The sequence below is a fragment of the Equus asinus genome, chromosome 23 (genome assembly GCF_041296235.1).
Source record: "Equus asinus isolate D_3611 breed Donkey chromosome 23, EquAss-T2T_v2, whole genome shotgun sequence".
Taxonomy (NCBI): domain Eukaryota; kingdom Metazoa; phylum Chordata; class Mammalia; order Perissodactyla; family Equidae; genus Equus; species Equus asinus.
The window spans coordinates 38,355,694-38,378,891 of record NC_091812.1 but is presented as its reverse complement, the minus strand read 5'-3'; the positions used below and the strand labels follow the sequence as shown (position 1 = coordinate 38,378,891).

General features: G+C 39.7%; 1 protein-coding gene across 4 annotated transcripts in view; it reads left to right on the top strand.

The window, feature by feature from the left end:
* Positions 1-23,198, top strand: part of GLIS3 (GLIS family zinc finger 3) — a 444,743-nt gene that overhangs the window by 116,998 nt on the left and 304,547 nt on the right. The window contains exon 1 of one of the 4 annotated variants that reach the window (XM_070495571.1): positions 9,859-9,983. The exons of 2 other annotated variants lie outside the window; for them this stretch is intronic. The gene's annotated coding sequence lies outside the window, so the exon portion shown is untranslated. Of the gene's footprint in view, positions 1-9,858; positions 9,984-12,750; positions 13,028-23,198 lie in introns of those variants that run through there. One more of the 4 variants, XM_070495570.1, reaches the window with a different exon arrangement.

The following is a 23,198-nucleotide window of genomic DNA, read 5'->3' as shown; positions in this document are numbered from 1 at the left end:
GGTGCTAAATAACATGAGATGAACAGTTCATTGTGCAACAGGGCGGACCTTTTCCAACTGCGTGTTAAGATATGCCCTATTGAGAGCTCTGAGAATTGCAAAGAGAAGCAAAACCACTCCTGCTTTGGTGGTCACTACAAATTGCACCAATTTGAGAGGCAGAGGACTTACCTTAACAGAGCTGTTAACATAGACCTTTATCAATGACCATCTTCCTTTTTAGCCAATGGCTCCCTACTCAGCCACAGGCACTTACTCTCTGCCCCATTATCACAGAGCTTAGCTCTCAATGAGTAGCTTATAATTTCCTCTTGCACCTTTCTGAAAACTATATTCTTTTACTAATAAAGGAATCTGACAAATCATTAGACTCATAATAATAGTACATACTAATGGTAGAGAGGCAGGCAGTGTGATAAGACATTAGAGCAGTGCTTCTCAAACTTGAGTGTCCATCAGAATTCCCCAAAGGACCTGTGAAAATTCCAGTGGGTGAGCCCCACCCCTAAAATGTCTGTTTCAGTACATCTGGGGTGAGGTCTGAGAATTTGCATTTCTAACAAGTTCCCAGGTGGTGCTGATGCTGCTGGTCCAGGCATCATATTTTGAGAACCATTGTGGTACCATATTCAGGGGAGAGTGGGGAAGGGCATTTCAGGGACACCCTTCAGGGAAGTCACAACCAGGGAAGGATGTAGTTTGTCTCACGTACCCTCAAGACTCCCATCCTATACCCTTTTCTTCCTTATAAAGCATTTCTGTTCTTTCTCCAAGACATCCAGGGCACTCCTCATAGATAAGGGCTTGAGACTTATTTACACTTAGGTGTAAGTGACCCTTGACAACTTAGAGGGCTACCCTTAACAAGGACATGTACATTTTAATGGCATGAAATCAAAGGAATGAAGCTCTGAAGAAGGTATTTCAGATGTCTGCCAGTGGGTTTTAAGGGACATAAAATTCAGGTCTGAATTCACATCATTCAGGCAAACTACTCTATTTGTCCATGAAGCATCCTTCTGCCCCATACTCTCTCAGATGAGCCCACCTTTGCTCCAAGTTCTCTAATACCGAACACAGGGCCTGTGATAGAGTAGATACCTGGTAAATGTGTATTGAATGGATAGAGGGATAGATGGATGGATGTGTAACAGGGACAAAAATGATTAATGCTTGTGTGATTAAGTGCTTCTGTTTCTTCTTGCCTATTAAGAAAAATGTAGTGTTGTCTGAAAAGAAAGAAATCTCATGTTTCCCCAGAGTACTGCCACTCCACTCTATCTGTTCTTGGGTTTTAATAAGCTAAATAGTAAGGGAAGACAAACAGAGGAATGGGAATAGAGGAATCTGTGTTGGAAGAGAATAGTGGAAGAAGGGAGAAGACAGGGAAGAACCTTATTTCTGGGAACATTGGAGAGGGTTTATTTGTTATGTGGGAGAGTGGAAGAGTGAAGGAAGGCTTGGGGCTGCTAAAGGTATGAGAGTTGTCAATTAAGGGGGATGGCAGAGAGATGGTAGAAAAGGTGATCTTTACATACATTGCTGGAGTTTATTTCTTTGACTGGATTACTCCATCTGAAACTGGAATGAGGATTTATTTGGGTTATGGATTATGTTAACGAATACCAGATAAGATTTCTTAATGTGAATAGTAGGGATAAATGAATAGCTGTAGCCCATAGAGGAAAGATACTTGGTTGTTCATATGATCTAGAGCAGTGGCTCTCAAAGTGGGAATCCCTCGACCAGGAGCATCAGCATCACCTGGAAACTTGTTAGAAATTCAGATTCTCAGGCCCCACCCAAGACCTACTGAGCCAGAAATTCTGGGGTGGGGCCCAGCATTTTGTGTTTTTACAGGCCCTTCAGGGGATTCTGATGCATGCTCCTGTTTGAGAACTAGGAGACTGGGGAGTTAGTATCCTTGTTCCTCCGTTTAAAGGAGCAGTAGAGGCTGTACCTGACGGGACCCTCTGAAATTCAGGAGGGCTTTTGGTTAAAGGATAGCAGAAGCCAATGTCTTCCCATGTGTGAGTACAAATTTTTCCTAAATATTCCACCGCCACTGTTTGAAAGGCCTCTAAAGACAGAAACAGAAACATTTTGAGCCCAGCAAAGAAAACAAATGGGCTAAATATTGAAAAGGGAAAAAGAAAAGTTTATAAAGCAGTCACACTGAACATGAGAATCTGCGCCACGGCTGAGTCATGAGCTTGGGTTGCAGACCAAATAGGCCGCGTAATGGGTCAGTGGTTCCAGGTGTAATCGCCCCTGATGTCACTGGCTGCACAATCATGCTTATTCTCCTGCTTTTAAACTGACTTTTTAATCTTTCGGCAGTTACTTAGTAACGTGACCTTTTCAGTTTTTCGCCCATCAGTACTAGTATTTTTTTTTTTAAATAACATATTTTTTCTGAGTATAAAAACAATGCATACTTACTGTAGAAAATTGTTTAAATACTGAAAAAAATAAAGAATAAAATAAAATCACCTACCAGTAATCCCCAGACACAGAGATATCCATTGTTAACATTCTAGGAAATAAACATGTGTGACTATCTTGTGATGGATAATAGTGTAAATAAAGTGTTGTGTTCTCTTTTTTCACATTATGTGATGAACTTGCCTCATGTATTTCAGTCCTCTTTGAAAATATGATTTTTAAGTACATGTACAGAGATTTTTTTATGTGTGTGGGAAGTGTATTATATTTATTTAATCAAGTTTGCTTCTTTTATATTAAATTATATTACTGCAAACATCTTAAAAAATGATGCTAGATTATTAGGTTAAATGAACATTTTAAATACCCTTGACTGCATTACCAAGTTGCTATGCCACATTTTGTACTCTCTGGTAGCAGGACACTGAGTGTGTCTATTTTATGGCTTGTCCATTGGAGTCTTCTTTTGTGAACTGTTTATGTCCTTTGCCTTTTTTCCTCCATAGGAATGTTTGTCTTTATTATTGATTTGTAAGACCTCTTTATATATTAAGCATTTATGTAGGATGCTAGTATTTTGCTAGTCTTTTGTTTGCTTTTTCATTTTGTTTATGGTACTTTTTGAGCTAAAATGTTTTTGCAGTTATGTCTGTTTATCTTTGCCTTCTGCATTCCAAAATGAAAGAAAACCTTGAATATATTTTCTTTTAGTTGTTTTATTTTTTATTTTTATTATTTAGTTTCCCTGGAATTTATTTTATGTATATTATGGCTGATTGTATTTTCCAGTGATGACTGAAACCATCTCTCTCATTCCATGTGCTCTTCTGTGGTGTGACTCCCTTGTCAAGAGGTAGAGTCCATTTCACTATCCCCTTGAATTTGGGTGAGCCCAAGATTGCTTTGGCCAATAATATATAGCAGAAGTGATGCTGTGCCTGTTGTAGGCATGTCATTAACTAGCCTGAAAGCTGCTTCTTTCTGCCTCTTAGAAGTCAGCCTTCACACTGTGAGAAGCCCCAGCCATCTGCACAGGTCATGTGTCGGTGCTCCCATTGACAGTCAGCATGTGAGTGAGCCACCTTAGATGTCCATCCACTTCACCCTTCAGATGACTTCAGCTCTAGCTGACATCTGACTACAGTGCACGAGAAGCCCCAAGTGAGAAGCTCCCTGCTGAGCTCAGTCAACTCCCAGAACCACAGGAGATAATAATAAATTACTGTTTTAGGGACCCTAAATTTTGGCATAGTTTGTTATGTAGCAATAGATAATCAGTACATATAATGTGGATAATGATTTAGCTTTGATCTTTTTCCCCAAACAATAAACATTTGCCCCACTACCACTTATTGAACAATCTCCTTTCCCCTACTCGTTTGTAATGCCATTGTACACTAGTTGTTATTATATATCTGAGGTCAAGACCTTTTGCATCTGTTCTTTTTGTTCAGTTTAACTAGTCTTCCTTGTATGTTCCACATTTTTTACTTCCGTAGCTCTATAATTATTTTCTTCTTAAGTCTTTTTGACTGTTAGTATAGTTTATTTTTCCAGATGTACTTTAGAATCCATTGTCAAAGTAGTGAATAGGAAGAGCCTATTAGGGCTTTGCAGTAGACCACTGGTTCTCCACCTGCGTGATGGTCCTTGGGGGTAGTTGGCAACATCTGGACAGAACTTAGTTTTGGTTTTCACAACTTGTGGGAGTGCAACTGGCATCTAGTGGGTAGAGTCTAGAGATGCTGGTCAACATCCTACAGTGCACAGGGCACTCCCCCCCCCCAATAGAAAAAAACAACAACAAACCAAAAAGGCAAAGACTTGTTTGACACAAAATGCCAGTGATGCAGAGCCTGAGAAACTCTGCATTAAGCCTATGAAAGACTTTGGAAGAATCAACATCCTTACTATATTTAGTTTTCTCATCTAGGAGCATGTATATAGTATGTATTTACTCATGTCTTCAGAAAAAAAATTGTAGTTTTATTCATATTACATACTATTCCTAGGTATTTTTAATTTTTAAAAAAAATTTCATTATATTTTGAAACTCATAATTGACAGTATATAGGAAACCTATTGCTTTTGCCATTTATATTGTGTCTTGTCACTTTGTTGGATTTTCTTTTCATGTATAGTGATTTTTGGCAGAGTCTTTTGAAAAATTTTATAGGTAGATAGAATTCTTGAAATTTAATTTGGTAAAAAGGAAAGAGAGTAAACTTGATGTTTATTCAGAAAATGTTTGAGCTAGAAGAGACTTGAGAGATTACTTAATCCCTAAATGATGATAAATCTGAGGCCTTAAGAAATTAATTTACCTGCTTCAGGTCACATAGTTAGTGTAGGAGCCTGGAAGCACACACACACACACAAATAGCCTTTAGATAAGGGCATTGAAAATTCTCATAATTTACATAAAAATGTAAAACTTGCCACTGTGTTTTAAGCCTTTTGGGGTGTTATAAAGAGTTGGGAGACCGTAGAAATGTTCTCTTCCAATCTCCACCCCCCACATTCTCTGCAATATCCTGGCAACCCTTCCTTATATTCTTTCAGGGACAAGAACTCTGCCTTACCAAGTGTTCCCAGTCACTTCTGCTTGCTAGAAAGTTCTTCCTTTGGTTGAGCTGTATTCTGCCTTCTTGAGGCTCACACACCTTTTATGGTTGAAAGGTGTTGGAGGAAGCAGAATTTTTACCAGCTGCTGAAAGCAACTACTAGAGGTTTGAAGGGCAGTGGAAAGAAAATTGTGTTACTTGTTGGTTGACCAGGTGAGATATGGGGCTGGAAGGGTTTGAAGTTCTGGTTTCCAAGTGTATAAGACCTGCATTAACTGGAAAGCTCATAAATACTTACTGAATAGAATTTTATATAATGTTTTTATGTTTCTAGTTGTTTTTTTTTTTGAGAGGCCTCTAGGTAAGAGTTTGGCCCAAGGAGGACTGAGGGTCTTAACCCAAAATGACCCTGATTCTGTCACCTTCCAAAGGTTCTCCTCTCCTTGGGGCCTTCAGTCAGGGTTCTCCCCTGCTGTGGAGGGTATGAGCAGGTTTAAATAGGAACAGATGATCCTTATGCTTCATTACCAGGCAAGGTCCCTGTGCCATGGGGACTCCATCCAAACTCTTTGACATAATGAAGAGCCCTTTGGTTATTTTGTACTCCTGAAGGCAGAATGTTTCTTCAGAACAAAGACAAAGAGAGTAAGGCCACAATGCAAAGAAATTCCCTCAGTTCATAACTGCTAATTGGACAATTGTTCTGCAATTATTATTATGCCAGGAAATAATTGCCTTATAGCCTCACTCATTGCTTATAAACTTTCTTTGAGATGGGAATCTTTTAAAAAATTATGCTGTCAAGTTTGATATGCTTAAATTAGATTTTTTTCCTTTCCTTAATGAGGTGCTTGCTGTCCCTGAGCAGCCTGAACATTGGTTCCATGGCAAATTTACATTTGGCAGATAAATAAGCAGGCGCTGGATCCACTAAACCTGTGGTTCAGCAGTGGTTCTTCTAAAACCTAAGGTTTAAGGAGATTTGAGCAAACTCAAACTTCACCTCTTTTTTAAACCGTTGGAGGTAAATAATCTCATTTCTCTTTTCTCCTGTATTTGCATTTTGTCTGATCTGGGAGAGTGATGGCTCTTGTATCCTCTGGGTTTGTAGACAAAAGGGGGAGAGAAATCTGTCTGGGAGAGTTTTCAGATTCAATTTGTGAACTGAAATGGAATTGATCTTTAGGCACATTTGTGAAGTGGGGAGTCTCTGTGTCTCTTTTCATCTTTGATTCCCTTCATTCTCCTCTGTGCTTACCCCTTTTCTCTTCCAGCTCTTCATCTCTTCATGAACACTCCTGTCCCAAACTCAATGCTCATTGTGTAGGAGGAGTCTGCCATCTGCCATTTTTATTCTATTTTGAAGGCAAAAGACATTTTTAACTACCTCACAGGTATTTGCACCATTAAGCATCATTTATAACTGACAGTCCAATGAAAGTAGCAGAATACAGTAGAAAGTGGGCACCTGATTACTTGGATTTTTGTCCTGACTGTGCCATTAACTGTATGACCTGGGGAAAGTCACTTTACCTTTCTGGACTTGAGTTTTATCGTCTGTAAAATAAGGAGGTTGGAAACATGATTTCTATTAGTCCTTCTTGGCATATAAATCTGTGAGTTCAAAGCACAGTGGGAGCAGAGATACATCTTTTTCTCATGAGTGAAACCCTCGAAATGATTTCGTCATCTATTCTGGTTTAAAGGTAGTCTTTTAGATTATGAGTGATGATAGCTTTTCAGATGTGATCTGCAGGTAGGAAGGAGAATTAACATTTATTGAGCATCTGGTTTGTGCCAGGACAGGCTATAGATAGTTCTTTATGTGATCTCACCAAGCTGGGCTTGACAGGGAGGTTTAATCTAAGTGACTTGCTCAAGTTCAGCAGCTGCATAGCTCCGAGCAAACTTGGCCTCCTGGCTTGTGACTTGGCTTTGGCATAGACCCCTCTGTCTCCATACCACTGACCCTGCCCACCCATACATCCACATCTCTCTCCTCCTATGTTAATATTTTATTGCACAGTGAAAGCAGACAGCAGCCACATGCCTGGGGACAGTTGTTGGCTGGTTATACTCTGCTTTTAGGTCAGTGCGGTTTTGAAAGATGAAATCTTGGGTTACTTGGGTTACTGAGGCAGAATTTTAGACAAGACCACCTTTAAGGCTTTATTTGTATTGTCTTTAAGGTAGGTTGATTTCTAATAGAAAGGGGCCCTACAAAATGTTGGGCCTGCTTGGGAGGTTGTCCCTTTAAGGTACCTCATATTTACTTCTTGTTGGACCTGACACATTGTGTAACTGTCTTTGTGCTCATGTGCGCACATCATGTTCTCACGTCTCTAATATATATTCTGATGAGTTGTGCACACTCGAGACTGTTTGTTGAATGAATAGGAAATTAGTAAATGCCTTCTATGGTAAGATTTATGCAGTTGAGTATTTTCATATCACATTCCTAAATATCACCATCATCATCATCATCATCACCTCTTCTTCAGTGTCCTGACAGCTTTTTGATCTTACCTTATTTTATCAGACATCATTTTGTGTTGTCATTCTCTTGTTCTCCGTTTTACCTGCTCTTATCATGCAGTTTAACCACTGAATGAGTGAATGAACAAACGAAGTTCGTGTTATATACCAAAAATTCCTGAAAGTGAGCGAGATAATATAATAGACATTTAACCACTACTGGAAAGATTAGAATAGTGTTATCTACTTATACTTGCGTGCATGACACCATTTATGGCCCCTACACAGAACAAATTAAGGTATCATTCCTGACTCTTACTTATATATGGAAAACAAGATGTTGGAGGCCATGGGTGAGTGTCTGTTCCAGCTTTAGGAGGAGAATCAGTTTCCAATTGTTGTACTCCTCTCCTTTAGTAGTATTTGTCCAGACTTGTGGAGAATGCTGGTTAAGGATGTATGAGTTCGTAGATGTCAGTGTGTGTTTTTGGTGTGGGACTGTCTGGGTTTGAATCCTCACTTTTATCAAGTCCCTCCATTTTCTGAACCTCAGGTTGCCTCTTCTGTGAAATGGGATGGTAATAATCAGGATTGTTGTGTGAGCCGAATGGGTTAATCCAGGTATAGAGCCAGGCATCCTCCCTTGGTACCAAATAAGCCTTCCATTAATGTTAGCTCTCATTTTATTTTTAATGTATAGATTTTTATTATTATTAATAGTAGTAAGTTCTTGATGAGGAAATATGATCACCATGTCGATAGCTAGGTAACTGCTACATCTCCTTTGTGGTACTTATGAATAGCGAAGAAGAGAGAAAGGAGAGAGAGGTTTGTTATACTCCTGTTTCCATGGAGGGCATCACAGAACAGGTGACAAGTCAAGCAGTTTGGAGAGGGCTGCATCAATAGGGAAGAACTGTGTGTGCAGTAAGGTGTAGAGGCCGCCTGTTGAGGAGTGACACAGGAGAACAGGTTAGGAATGGCTGGCGCAATAGAAAAGAGTCAGCCCTGCTTCCAGCCCTATTCTGGGCGTCCTAACAATCTCTCTGTTTTAAATAATAAAATATTGTTCTCCTTTTAGCCCTCCTCCCACCTACTTGTGGAAAGAGACCCTGTACTAAAATATGCTACTGGTGTGGTGTGGCTATTATCTGTCCGTAGACATTTAGTGTGTGTCTGCCTTTGCAGGACTGGTACTCTGGGGGTGAGGGGTGGGGAGTGAAGACAGATAAGTACATTCCCTATCCTTGTGGAACAGCACATTAAGGGGAAAGGTAAGCTATTGGTACGGCTAATACACAAGGTAGAAGTGATCAGTAGCACAAAAGAGGCAAAAATAACATTACCTGGGAATTTAGGCGGTGGATAGAGCACCATAAAATTGGGATAGGAGGCAGGAATCTGGAAGGTTTGTTTCAAGGAGGGGGTGGCATTTGAGCTGATCTTTGGCGATGGAGTGGAGGGTTGTTGGAGTGTGAGAAGTGGTGGTCAGGGGTTTGGTGCTGCCTGGAGTGGAGTGTGTATGAAGGAATTGGGACCTTCTCTGAGTGCAGCAGGGAAGCCGATGTAGCCAGATCTCATCTAGGATCAGCGAAAATTACTAAGAGTTTTCCTGAATCTGTTTTCACTATAATAAGGAAGAAGGGGGAAGGATTGAGAGCTAAAGCATTCCCAGTGTTCAAGTTAAATGTTAACTCTTTTGTGTGGTTAACTACTGACTAACTTATTCTTTGCTATGAAAAAGAAAAAACGAGAGGGAGAAAACACAATGCGGCAGTAACTATGTAACTTAAAAAAAAGTCCTGGTTTGCTTATGTGGTTGCTTATTTTCAAGGTAATACATATGTAGCGATTATAAAGATGAGTGCAGACTTGAACAACAGACTGCAGGCGCACCTTCCTGAGTTCCCTGTGTTGCTTCTGCAGCGTTCTCAGAGTTAGCTATTTTCGAACACATTCCTAGTTTAGCCATTAGAAAATTATGGGTTTTATTTGTATAAACTCAGCAGCTAAAATAGCGCTTCCAGAAAGGTGGGTGAGCTCATCGCCGTCTGAACCAGGCAAGTTAATGACCTGCCCAGTATTGTTCGCACCGGCCAGGACTGGCTGACTTCACCGGCAGTTCCACTTGAAGGGAGACATTGTTTCTTAGGCTGCATTTGTCAGATGCTTTCCTCTCTGCACACCAGCCTTTGCTGAATGTCTTAGCAGTCCCTGAATGTTCCTGCTGCGTGTACTTTATGAAACCAAAGAGCAGGTAGCCCTGGAAATGTATGCAAAATGCTCTGCACAGCTGGCTGAGGCCCCCAGCTAAGAAAAGGATGTAAACACCTTTATCCCCGAACGTTTACACAGACAGTGCCTATGGAAGCTCCCCAGTGGGAGGGCTTCTTACTTCTAACCCTTAAATGTCAGTGACCAAACAGCCTGTGAACATGAGTAACTTATGCTTGAGCTGCTTTTGCTGGTGATTCTGATCACTTTTCAGGAAGAATAATGGTAATGTATGGAATGGAGGTATATGGAGGAGGGAATTAAGGATTATAGAATTTGTATTTGCTGTAAGAATTTAAAATATAGCATGATGTAGAACTTTAGGAATTTAGGATATTAGCTGCATAATGTTCAATTTGGTGAAAGAATGAATGGTCAAAAGATGAATTTCAGTGGACTTAAAATTTTAAATGTCAGATGCTAGGGCAAGGTGGCTAGAAAAGGAAGAGGCAGATGGTGAGAGGCCTTTGATTTGGTGTAAGAGCTAATGTGTTTGACTCTGGAGACACTATTCCACAGACAATCAAAATGGAGAAAGAATAGCAATGTAGTTTTAAAAAGTGAAACTGAATACTCTTCAGAATGAGTGCCAAATAAAATCCTAGTACCTTGGTTCTGGCCTCTTTTAAATGAGTAGTTTTTGCATTATCCTCCCCTTCCACTGTGTTAATCAAGAGGACTGTTTAATTTTTATTACTAGGCTAATCCCTGAATTAAAGACCTAAGACATTCCATCTGTAGGTTCGAGAATAGGTGTTGGAGTTGAACTTTCTTCAGGATTCTGTTCTTACTGGAGAAAATCCTAATTCACCATTGAGTGGATTGTAACTGCAGCTGCTAATTTAGAAATCCATTTGCCAGATTCAGGAGACTTTGATAAGACTTTTATTCTGTTCAGTCTTGTGCATTTGTGAGCGCATTCTTGGGAAGATTGCTGCTGGGTAGTGTTGCATGTCAGAGATGAGGGAAGTTTAGTTATTAACCCCACATAGAGGGGAAAGCGGGGCATAGGCAGGCTGTGGAATGAGGAAAGGACTGGGTTGAAACATTTCCAAAAGGTATTTTTGTTGTTTATACTTGTTAATTATTAATATTAATTATTGATGAAAAGTGCTTTTGAGTTACATGCCACACATTGTTTAAGAATAAATTATCACATTTCTTATCTGGAACTATAGTAGATAGTAAACTGTTTCAAATAATCAACATTTATTACTTTAGCAAGATTTTCCCCCTTCCTTCAACACTAAAGGAAAAAAAGGAATTTCTGGCTCATAAAGAGTTTGTTTTGTGAAAGTGTACTTTTTCCTCAGTTTTTGTGTGGCTTTTAACACTAAATGAATATGTTAAGAATTTTATTTGGGGGCCGGCCGGTGGTGCAGCGGTTAAGTGTGCACGTTCTGCTTCGGCGACCCGGGGTTTGCCAGTTCGGATCCCGGGTGCAGACATGGCACTGCTTGGCAAGCCATGCTGTGGTAGGCGTCCCACGTATAAAGGAGAGGAAGATGGGCACGGATGTTAGCTCAGGGCCAGTCTTCCTCACCAAAAAGAGGAGGATTGGCAGCAGATGTTAGCTCAGGGCTGATCTTCCTCAAAAAGAAAAAACAAAACACTTTATTTGACCAAATTACATCAATCATTAAAAAGTATCTTTAGAACAAAGTATGTATTTCATGCAAGACACATAGATAATGTTGACTTAAACAAAATGGTTATTTCACCAGGAAAATGTTTATTCAGGAATAGCAGAGGAATTGTAATTGGGAACAAGCAGGCTATAGCAAAAGCAAGAAGCAAGTCCGGCAAACAAAGGAGAGGAATGTTACCTTATAGAGAAAAAGGAGGAACTGAGGAAGGGTTGTTTTGAACAAAAATTCATTGGTGGAAAGTGAGAATTCAGGGTGGTGATGGTTTCTCATTGGCTGAGTTGCTGGGCAAGGAGGAAATCTTCCTTCCTCCTGCTGGGGTAATAATTGACGGATTCTTCCTGTTTGGCGTCTGTAATTGAGGTTGAGTAGTCATGTGTAAGGGCTCCCCTCTCTGGCCTCCCGACTTCATTTTAAGTGAGGTTTCCTTCATTCTGTTTCACAGTAATATATAAAGCTTTGTAGGTTAAAATTGCTAAATTAGTTGTGAGTATTGTGCTTTGTCTTAAATATCCATGTCTTTTCAGATGTGCACTCTATGATCATCTTAGTTTTTTGGAAATGAGCTTTTTAGGAGTTGCTGTATTTTCTGGTTTATTGTATAGATCTCAATAAAGTATATTCTGTTCAAATTCCAATTACCGGGTATGTATAGGATTGAAGATAGATCTGAAATAAGAACTGGCTGATGCTCATAGTGCATAGTGTGTGTGTGTGTGTGTGTGTGTGAGAGAGAGTATGTGTGAGAGAGAGAGGGGAGGGGAGAAGGGGAGGAGAGGGAAGTGAAGGTTGAGATGGACGGGCCTTCTGACAGATTGGGAATTGGAGACATTGTTTTCAGAGTCAGGCTGTAAAAATCAATGTTTATGCTTCTTAGGCATTATTAGCTTTTTGAACATTGTTAGATTGAGTCTTAAGGACTGTGTGTTGGGTTTCCTATGGGCTTTATTCATTTTTACTTTTAGATTGTGTCATTCTCATCTCTGGGCTGTTCTATATACTATCATAGCAGTCGTGTGTGAAAGTACTAGTCACAGCACTGGTAAGCCAGAGTTGTTTGGTTGTAGAAAATAGCACACACATGTGAACCACCTCTAGGGTTCGTTTTGCATTTGCCTGGGTGTACTCCAGAGGTGACCTGTCCTGGTATATTTTCCCATTAGGGAGAGGTTGTTGTAGTGACTTGAAAACCTTGCCTAAGGTGGAGTAATAGGCTGATCATGGATCAGTTCGTTCTCTCTGTCATCTGAAAGTCTTGCACACTGACCTCATTCATAGCTTGGTGTTTGATCTCTATGAGCAGTTGATTTCACCACTTTTCAGAGCCCCAAATTAAGATCACAGATTCTCTGGGGGATCTGGAAAGGTCTGCCTTACCTTTATGAAGGTTATGGTCAGTTAGACTTTGCCTTCGATGGGCTCACTTCATTTTGGGAAGAAAAATTCAGCATTTGTGGAAAATGAAAGGACGCTTGCCTTTTTCAAGGGAGCTGACAGCTATTAGTTTCTCCAGAGAGGATTACTGGTGAAGACAGTTATGAAGAGAACAAGTAACTCTTTTAAATGAACAACATGTTCTTGCTTAAATATTTCCCAGAGCAATTCTAAAGAAATATAATACAGGTAAGTTTTGTTATGTTCTCATTGTGAGTTATGTTTACGAGAAACAAAAATAGGATTAGAATCATAGAGGAGGAAAAGCTTTTTCTTACCCGTGGTTTGTGTTTTATGTCTCATGAATTCTAACCATTTATAAAATTATCTGGTTTCTTGCCCCTACTCATGGTTGATTTTTTTCTCTCTTTTTCCATCTAGAGACCTTTGAATTATTTTTATTCATAAGTGAAAAATGTATTACAGCTTTATTTCCTTTTATTAATAGTTCCTTCTTGCCCTTAACCACATCTCTGACTTTTTGGCATGTAAAGTCCAATGAGCTCATGCTTAATCATGTATAAACAACCGTCTAATTATATGGTTTTGAGTTTTCATTTGACCGACTAAACAAAAATGACACAGAAAAGAGAAACCTGACAACCTCCCTGTCTTGAGATACCTGGCCTTTCTCTCCTTCACTCTCTTCACGCATTTAGTAGAATACGTGTTAAAACTTATCAAAAAATCAGTTTATATTTGCCAAGTTTCTGAGGTAAAATTGTTCTTTTCAAGGCTACGTGGCTAAAAACAAGTTAGTTGAGTTGAATTATACGTCTTCTTTACAAATTTCTTTCGGACTCTATTCTTTCCTCCTCTGGACGGAGGTGTTACTAGAATTCTTTGTGCTGCTGGTATCAGATGACAGAACAACCAATATTCATGGGGCACGATTTCTCAATCTTCGTCCCCTTACCTTCTCCCCTGAGGTACAATAACCATGATCCCGGTTGCTGTATCTTCCCACTCTCCCCCAAACCACTCTGATTGACACATTTTTGAAAGAAGGTAGTGGGAAAAATCTTTCCAAACAAAGGTGTTCACTGTGTTTGAACAGGAAGGAAGAAGTTGTACATTGCCTTTTTTCTCGTTGGCTTAGTCTTAGAATTCCAAACAGGGAGCAAAATCTCTTCTGAATGTTTAGATGGTTTCACCATAGAGAGCTCTGTGTGCTTGATAGAAGAAGACCGAAGAAAAGATACCTATCTTTATTATTTTTTTTTCTAGATATCTCACAAGACGAGTACCTAGATAGTAGGTTTGGCTAACTAGTAGTTAATGGCTATGAGAGAGAAGAAAGGGAAGGGGTACCCGTGAAACTTGGCAAAAGTGATTTATTTTCTCACTAATCTTTCAGCCTTAAAAACATAATTTGATCTCTGAAAGTACTGTGACTCTGAAACATGCATATCTTTAAGTGCCAAAATCTCATACACTTAGCTAGGGTGGGTTTGTTTGGAAGCAAATTATATTGGCTCCATTTTGAAAATTTAGAGTCAGAATGATCTCTCTGAGGTTAGCATATGAACAGTCTTCCTCAGTGAAAATATTTTAGAGATAATTTCTTAATTTTTCTGTTCATTATAAGAAGCCAATAATACCCTAATAATTAATAGGGATTTATTGTAAGATTTTATTCCACCCTGTAGATTTGAATCAAGGTTCATGTTTCTCTCCTTGTAGAAGATCAAAGTGAGACTTCTGCCTTTCGTTGTTATTTTTGTTTTGTTATGGGATGTTTAGAACAAAGAGGAGAGCAAATTCTGGCAGAGTTCATAATTTAGTTCACCTGGAGCGATCAAAAGAGGAGGCACTTTAACCACCAAATCAAGACCTCTGCTCACTTGTCCCTTGGAGAATTGGGGAGGAATTTTATTTCTCCTTTCCGTTTACTTTGAAAGCCACAGAATCTTATGTTGCATATGACTTGTTATTAATTTTCTTCTAAGAATTTGTGTATTACTCAGGAAATAAATTTTCAACTCAATATAGCAGTCAACTTTTTATTCACGTTTATTTTCAACTTTCACATTTAAATTCAGATAAATAATACTACTCCTTAAAAAATATTACTTTAGGGAGAACATAAGCACTACTCTTAATTTGGGTTTTTTTCATACTGGCATCAATCTGTGTTATGATTGCTTTTGCATTTTGATGGAAAAGAATTTGGTTTGGAAGTGGTATTCTTCCTTGCTGTTTGACCTAATTTCAGATATTGTTAGGTAAGAGTTATTGTTGATACAGTGGTTTGAATTAGCACCTGTAGGGTGAAGGGATAAAACAGTCACATTTACTTTAATGCTAAGTCATGCTCCAATTCTGTTTACATAGAGGCTTAGATTACTCTAGTTGTCTTAAAAGTTCAAAAATGGCATTAAATAAAAGAAACAGAAGAGAACTTACAGTATATAGGCCCTAGCCAGATTGCCTGTGTGTTGAGATTTGTGATGTCAATTTTTTTTATATTTTGGTAGTTTGGTTAATGTTATGTAATTTTATACAATGACAAGTTGTTTGAGCCAAAGGGTAGACATTTCAGCCTTTCTTTTTTTTTTTTTTTTGGTTTTGACATATTTTAGTTATCCCTTTTAGCTGAGAATCTTTAAAAGCAGGAGCATATCTCTAATTCTTTTTGTATTTTTTTTTTTTAAAGATTGGCACTGAGCTAACAACTGTGGCCAATCTTTTTTTTTTTTCCCTGCTTTATCTCCTCAAATCCCCCCTGGTACATAGTTGTATATCTTAGTTGCAGGTCCTTCTAGTTGTGGCATATGGGACGCTGCCTCAACGTAGCCTGACGAGCGGTGCCATGTCCACGCCCAGGATCTGAACCCTGGGCCGCCGCGGCAGAGCACGCGAACTTAACCACTCGGTCGCAGGGCCGGCCCCTCTTTTTGTATTTTTACCACCTAGTAAAATTTCAAGCTTTTAATCAATGCTCAATAAATGTCATTTGAATTGAACTGAATTGATACATAATCTATGTTGTCTCTTTTACTGACATAATTTCTTTCTTTTTTTTAATTTTTATTTTTTCGGATGTACATCATATTTCAAACTCTGTGTACATTACATCATGTTCACCACCCAAACACTAATTATAGTGCATCCCCTCACATGTGAGCCTAATCACCCCTTTTGCCCTCCCCCCTCCCCCCTTCCCCAATGGTAACCACCAGTCCAATCTCCAATGCTATGTGTTTTTTTTTTTTGTCGTTTTTATCTTCTGCTTATGAGTGAGATCATATAGTATTTGACTTTCTCCCTCTGAGTTATTTCACTCAGCATAATACCCTCAAGGTCCATCCATGTTGTCACAAATGGCCAGATTTTGTCATTTCTTATGGCTGAGTAGTAGTCCATCGTGTATAAATACCACATCTTCTTTATCCATTCGTCCCTTGATGGGCACCTAGGTTGCTTCCATGTCTTGGCTTTTATGTATAATACCGCAATGAACATAGGGGTGGAAGTATCTTTATGCCTTTGTGTTTTCAAGTTCTTTGGATAAATACCCAGCAGTGGAATAGCTGGATCATATGGTAGATCTGTCCTTAATTTTCTGAGGAAACTCCATACTGCTTTCCATAGTGGCTGCACCAGTTTGCACTGCCACCAGCAGTGAACAAGTGTTCCCTTCTCTCCACACCCTCTCCAACATTTATTGTTTCCTGTCTTGTTAATTATAGCCATTCTGATCAGAGTGAGGTGATACTTCATTGTAGTTTTGATTTGCCTTTCCCTGATAGCTAATGATGTTGAGCATCTTTTCATATGCCTGTTGGCCATCTGTATATCTTCTTTGGAGAAATCTCTGGTGAGGTCTTTTGCCCATTTTCTAATTGGATTGTTGGTTTTTTTGTTGTTGAGATGTATGAGTTCTTTGTTTATTTTGGGTATTAACCCCTTATCTGATATATGGTTTGCAAATATCTTCTCCCAATTGTTAGGTTGTCTTTTCATTTTGTTGATGGTTTCCTTTGCTGTGCAGAAGCTTTTTAGTTTGATGTAGTCCCATTTGTTCATTTTTTCTTTTGTTTCCCTTGCCCGGTCAGCCATGGGACTTGAAAATATGCTGCTCAGACCAATGTCATAGAGCGTACTACGTATGTTTTCTTCTAGAAGTCTCATGATTTCGGGTCTTACATTCAAGTCGTTAATCCATTTTGAGTTGATTTTTGTGCATGGTGTAAGGGAATGGTCTACTTTCATTCTTTTGCATGTGGCTGTCCAGTTTTCCCAACACCATTTATTGAAGAGACTCTCCTTTCTCCATTGTATGCTCTTGGCTCCCTTGTCACATATTAGCTGTCCACAAATGTGTGGGTTTATTTCTGGGCTCTCAGTTCTGTTCCATTGATCTGTGTGTCTGCTTTTGTGCCAGTACCATGCTGTTTTGGTTACTATGGCTTTGTAGTATAATTTGAAATCAGGGAGGGTGATACGTCCAGCTTTCTTCTTTTTTCTCAGGAATCCTTTGGCTATTCGGGGTCTTTTGTTGTTCCATATAAATTTTAGGATTCTTTGTTTTATTTCTGTAAAAAACGTTGTTGGAACTTTGATAGGGATTGCGTTGAATCTGTAGATTGCTTTAGGAAGTATGGACATTTTAACGATGTTAATTCCTCCAATCCAAGAGCACGGAATATCTTTCCACTTCTTTGTGTCTTCTTTGATTTCTTTCAACACATTTCAGCCTTTCTATCTCTCCAATTTTAACTGAATCTTTAGTAGGTGTGACTTACTCTACCAAGTCATGTATATAAGAAATAGTTCTTTAAATTATTTCCTTTAATTCAAAGCAAATGAGACCCCATCTTGCTGATAAACAGGAAATTTAATCCAGTCATTGTTGCTTGGACTGCCCAACACCTTGCCAAGTTTAGACAAAAATCCCAGGGTCTTTGTACAGAGCGGAACATTCCAAGAGCTTTTCTGCTTCTTGATGTGTCAGGTTACTCCTGAAATGCCTGCTGACCAAGCCCACATGACCATGCCTAGAAGTCTGCTGCTTCTGCATTGCTTGGTCACAGAAAGCTTTGCTGGAGCTGGGAGTCCCCTGACCTAGAGCCTGGCCTTTGCATGTTTGCCCTGCAGCCATGCCCTCCACCCCCACTGCCTTCCCTGAGAGCTGCCTCAGTACTTAGGGGACTGTCAAACTGCTGTTCTTCCCAGAATTTGGGCAGTCTCACCTTATCCTGGCTTCTGCCTCAGAGGCACTCAGAGCGCCTGGATAATCTCAGTGGATTTAGGCTTCTACACAGGACTAGAAGAGAGGATGAAATCAAGCAGTGTCTTACAATAACCCCCCTAGGACAACGGAGCACAAAATACAAATAATAGTCCAACAAATTTTCTTGCCATATACCTGGGCTCCTGAATGGACTTCGAAGCATGAGTCCAGAATCTACAGCCTAGAGGCAAAGGGTATCTCGTTGAGACAGTTGAACAGCCCTGGGTGACTTCTGGGTGTAGGAAGCTGGGTACTTTCTGGCTCTTAGAAGTATGGGGACTTAATTTTTAGTGTAAGGGAATGTAATCTCTCATAAGGATTTGCCTTTTCTTTGGGTCTGATGCTTCTGGGCACTGATCTGGACTTGCAAGCCCATGTAGAATGTGTAACAGAAAGTTTATAGTGGAGTATATTTCTCTTTGGACAGTTCTGAGGAATTTGAAGGGAAACAAAGGTATTCTAGCAGCTTTTAATGATGACTTTGTAGGCTGTGCCTTTTAGATACTGAGAAGTTATCTCTAATATGAAGGATTGAATGGAATTTTCCCTTAGAACCAGCTCTTAGGTCCTGAAAAAAGAGTTCCATTGATTTATATTGAGTAGCTTAGACTATACTCCTTTCATGTTGACTGTGAGAGTGTGTGTGTGTGTGTTTGTGTGAGTGTGTGGCAGGAGGGAGTATGGAGAGGGGGGCAAACTAATTGTACTTCCAGCTCTTCAGGAATTTAGAGACAAGGATATATCAACAATTGTATTCAGCAGGGATCTCTGTCTTTCTTTCTTCAACATCACAACTTGCATTTAGCAGGGAATTTCTCAACTTCATTTGTGGCCTTGAACTATAGTTGCCTTATGAATTGCCCTAAAAGTCATGTTTTTATTCATTCACTTAGCAAATATTTGTTGAACACCTACTCTCTAACGGAGGGATCCCAGTCATTGTTCCACACAGGAGAGGTCTCACCAACAGGCAGCTTTGCCATTTCTCATTCTATCTCTGCTTTTGGTTGGCTTAGGGAGGAAAAGCAGCTTAGAAAAAACACGATCATAATTTATGGAGAGGGGCTTGGAATCTGGTATTTCTTATAGGCCCTTCAACAACCCTCTTATTTGTTTTCTTTATAAGGTCATTTGGAGTTACTCTGTTCCCTGTATTTGTCTTTACCTGACCTGGCCCAGGCCTTGTCACTGCATCCTGAGATCATAGTGACATCTTCCTAACTTGGTCTGCTTCCATGTGTGCTGAAAATAGTGAGATTGTCCTCTTGATAGTCCCTCATTACTTCATACCCATGCTTATAAAACCTACTGTAGCTCTTTGGGGGAACTTGGCCTTGGAGGTCCTGTGTAATCTGATAATACTTTAATAATAACATGAATGCCTAAGGCTTATAGAGTATTTACTATGTGCTGGACATTATTCTAAGTGCTTTGCATACATTGACTTATTAGTTCTCCAAACAGCCTTATGAAGGTAGGTACAATGATCACCCCCGTTTTCCAGATGAGGAAACAGAGCCACAGAGAGTTTAAGGAACTTGCCCAAGGTCACACAGCTGGTAAGTGAAGCCATTCTGGCGCTAACATCTTCATTCTTCACTATTTCCTCATGCTGCCTCCATACCACATTCCTAGCACATTCTCCTCACTTCTCTTTGGCCAGCCCACTCTTTGTACTGCCCTCTCCCCTCCAGCCATTAAAAGGCTCAGATCAAATCTCACTTACTCCACCAGGGCTCCTCCAGTTTATACAGATGTTTTTCTTGTTTGATCGCTTTCATTGCTCAGCATTATGGCAATTCGGTTTAAGATTGTTTTCTAATTGTCTCATGTTTGGGTTAAAAACTTGGCCAGAAGCTCTCTGAGAGCTAACCCAATGGCCTAGGACTCCAGTGGTACAGCACAGCACCAAGCCCACAGGTAGTGCTCCATAAATGTGACCTATTCATGGTCTTTGGGAAACTGAGGCAGTTTTCTCCCATTAAAGTAGCCTTCCTCCCTTACTTCCTCTCTTCCTTTCTTATGTTTATGGACGTCTTCTCTTTATAGAGTAAGTGTAATTTCACCTTGAATTCATATATTTTTACAGATGAATCCCATGGATAAGCCTATTAAATTAGATAATAAGCAAGAATTTTCTAACTGATCTATGTATCCATATTCCTTACAGTATATACTATGGCAGAGTAGGGACACAATAAACGAATACCCGATCAGTGAACAATAAATTACTCAACTGTGCCTGTACTGGTATTTCAGCTTTTCAGAGGAATGGTTTGCTTATTTAACAAATGTATCTGCTCTCTTCCCCTGGGATTGTTAGAAAATTGGTCAAGGGAAAAGCAGTAAAATGTGCTTACATTTCCTCTTTGGTTTTCTAGGCTAATTGTTGGTGAACTTTATTTAACACTCTTGCTATACTAAGAGTCTCTGTGGAGCAGAGCAGCTTTCAGTTAACTTGGCAAATGATTACAAGAGAGAACAGAAGGGTCAGCATAAGTACTCTCTACTAATTAGTTGATAATTGATGTACAATAGCTGACTGATGGGACTTTAGAATATAAACTTCGAGAATGCTGTTTAATATATCTTTACATCTTTATGAGGTGGTTCAGAGCACTGTATTCTTTTAATAACATTTTATCAGGAGTGCCCAGTGGGTGGGCAGCAAGATCGAGGCTGCATGTCCAGGAATTCAGGGCACTGAGTGGTACAGAAAGGAATATGACATTTTTAAATCTCTCAGGGTATAAATATGATTCCATTTAATGCAGGGATAAAATGAAATGAGTAATGCTGGTGATTCCATACTTTGTGGCCAACATTCCTGAATGCTGACTAAGGTTAGAAGAGTGTTGGTGTGAAAGTTATATTCTTTGTGGGATAAACTTAGTAGATTCAAGCTGAACTCCTGAGGGCAAAGTGGTGGGAGATTGCATGATTTGTGGGAATCTTCATTAATCTGGATTTGGATTTGATGTGTTTATTATCTGGGACGAAGTAACTCATTTTGGAATAGAGTCACAAAAATAATCTTTATATGACCTCCTCCTCGTTTTTAAACTTGATCTCCTGAATCTTTATCAACCAGTTACAAAATCCTCAATCTTACTCTAACTTGCTTCTATAACTACTGCCTTTTTTTAAAATCTTTTTTTTTTTTTTGGCTGGGAAAGATTCACCCTGAGCTAACGTGTGTTGCCAGTCTTCCTTTTTTTCCCTCCCCAAAGCCCCAGTACATAGTTGTATAATCTAGTTGTAGTTCCTTCTGGTTCTTCTACGTGAGCCACTGCCGCAGCATGACTCCTGACAGATGAGTGGTATGGTTCCGCGCTGGGGAACTGAACCCCAGGCTGCTGAAGCAGAGCATGCCGAACTTTAACCACTAGGCTATCAGAGCTGGCACAACTATTGCCTTTTTATGCTGTCATTTATCACCATGTGGGCTCCTCCTTATTGTCTGTCCAGCATTTGGTTCATGTACTCCTCCAGCCTTTCTCCCTGTCTCTACCAGATCAATCTTGGGTGAGCTCAGCTTCCAGTGGGGCGCACCACTACCTGCAGCACAGAGCCCTAGATGCATGTCAGCAGGCCAGTTGTAGCAATGTCTTCTGACTTACTTGGTTTGAGGTGGCATCAACGAATTAGCATTTTTGAAAAGCTTTCCTGGTGACACTAGTGTGCAGCCAGATTTGGAGCCATTGGTGAATGCGTAATGTCCAGTTGTTAAATCAGGTCCTCCAGGCTGACTAAAGCAGCCCTCTAAGTCTGTCTTCTCCTTTTCTTCTGGTCAGAGTCCCTTCTTGCAAGCAGCCCTGACTTTATTTCCCCAGTACACATCATGACTCCTTTCTGTTTCCATGTCTACACTCTACTGTCTCCTTCTCATTCGTGTGCTCATTCTTCTTTCACGTTTTAGCTTATTATTTTCTAAAGAGTGTTCCTTGGTATACCAGTCTTGGGTGAGTCCATGAGAAAAAAAACCACCCTAAACAAATATATATTTCATATTATTTGCTCCTCTGGGAGATTTATTATGCACATTTGCACTTTTAAAGACTTTGAGAAGACCTATAATAAACAGATATGTTTAACGTCATTGTATTAGGGTTTCCCAAAGCCATTTGACTATGGATCTCTCCGTGACCCTACCTTATTTGTTATCATTGAGCAGCTTTGGACTTCCTGAAGAAGTTTGGGAAATGCCTTTGTGGTTAAAATTGTTCTTCAATGAATTATCTGGTGCATAGAGATTTCTCCCTTCTCGGAACTCCAGTTTCTATGATTCATCCTATACAGTCCAGTATCATTATCTGATGGTTCCTAGATGAGTATGTGTTATCTCTACAGAGATTGTAAGTTCCATAGAGACAGGAGGTTACACCCAGTGTTCCTTACCTCCCATAGGTTTTGTGTAGTTTTGAGCATTTGTAACATATGCTAAATTAAAATGCTTAGCCCCTGAATATAGAAGCCAGTTATTTCGTTCTCATTCTCATCCTTCAGTGTTCTTAACCACTCACCCATGTCTTACTGTATTTCAAAGTAACACACTACCCACTCACATATATTCATTAAGTTGTCACTACTGTATCTCAGCAGTGAAACATTACTAATGTGACAAAACACTACATAACAGGCTAGTATGTTTTGTATGTAAGAATTTCTTACTTCTAGTTTCAGGTAGGAGTAATAGTGAAAGCTGGAGAGAGTCTAAGAGTAAGATAAGCTGAGGTGAGGAGAGGCCTGGAGCCTGGAGCCCACTGAGGGTAGGATAAGTCTACTGTGTGTCGAGGGGAAGGTCTCTGGCAGGGAGGTATCAGCATGCAGTCCTTGGTCACTGAGGAGAAAGGAAGTGCTTAGAGACGATATCAGAAAGGTACCAGAGACAAGTTCTTTAATAAAATATAACTGACATTTATAGTGCATTTATTCAGTGTCAGGCCCTAAATATCTTGCATATATTAGATCTTTTAATCCTCAGATCAACTCAATGAGGTAAGTACCAGTATTAACCTCATTTTAGAGATCAGGATACTGAGGCACAGAGAGCTTACATAACTTGCCCACGGTCACATGGCCAGTCAGTGGTGGAGATAGGGTGCAAACTCATGCTCTTAACTA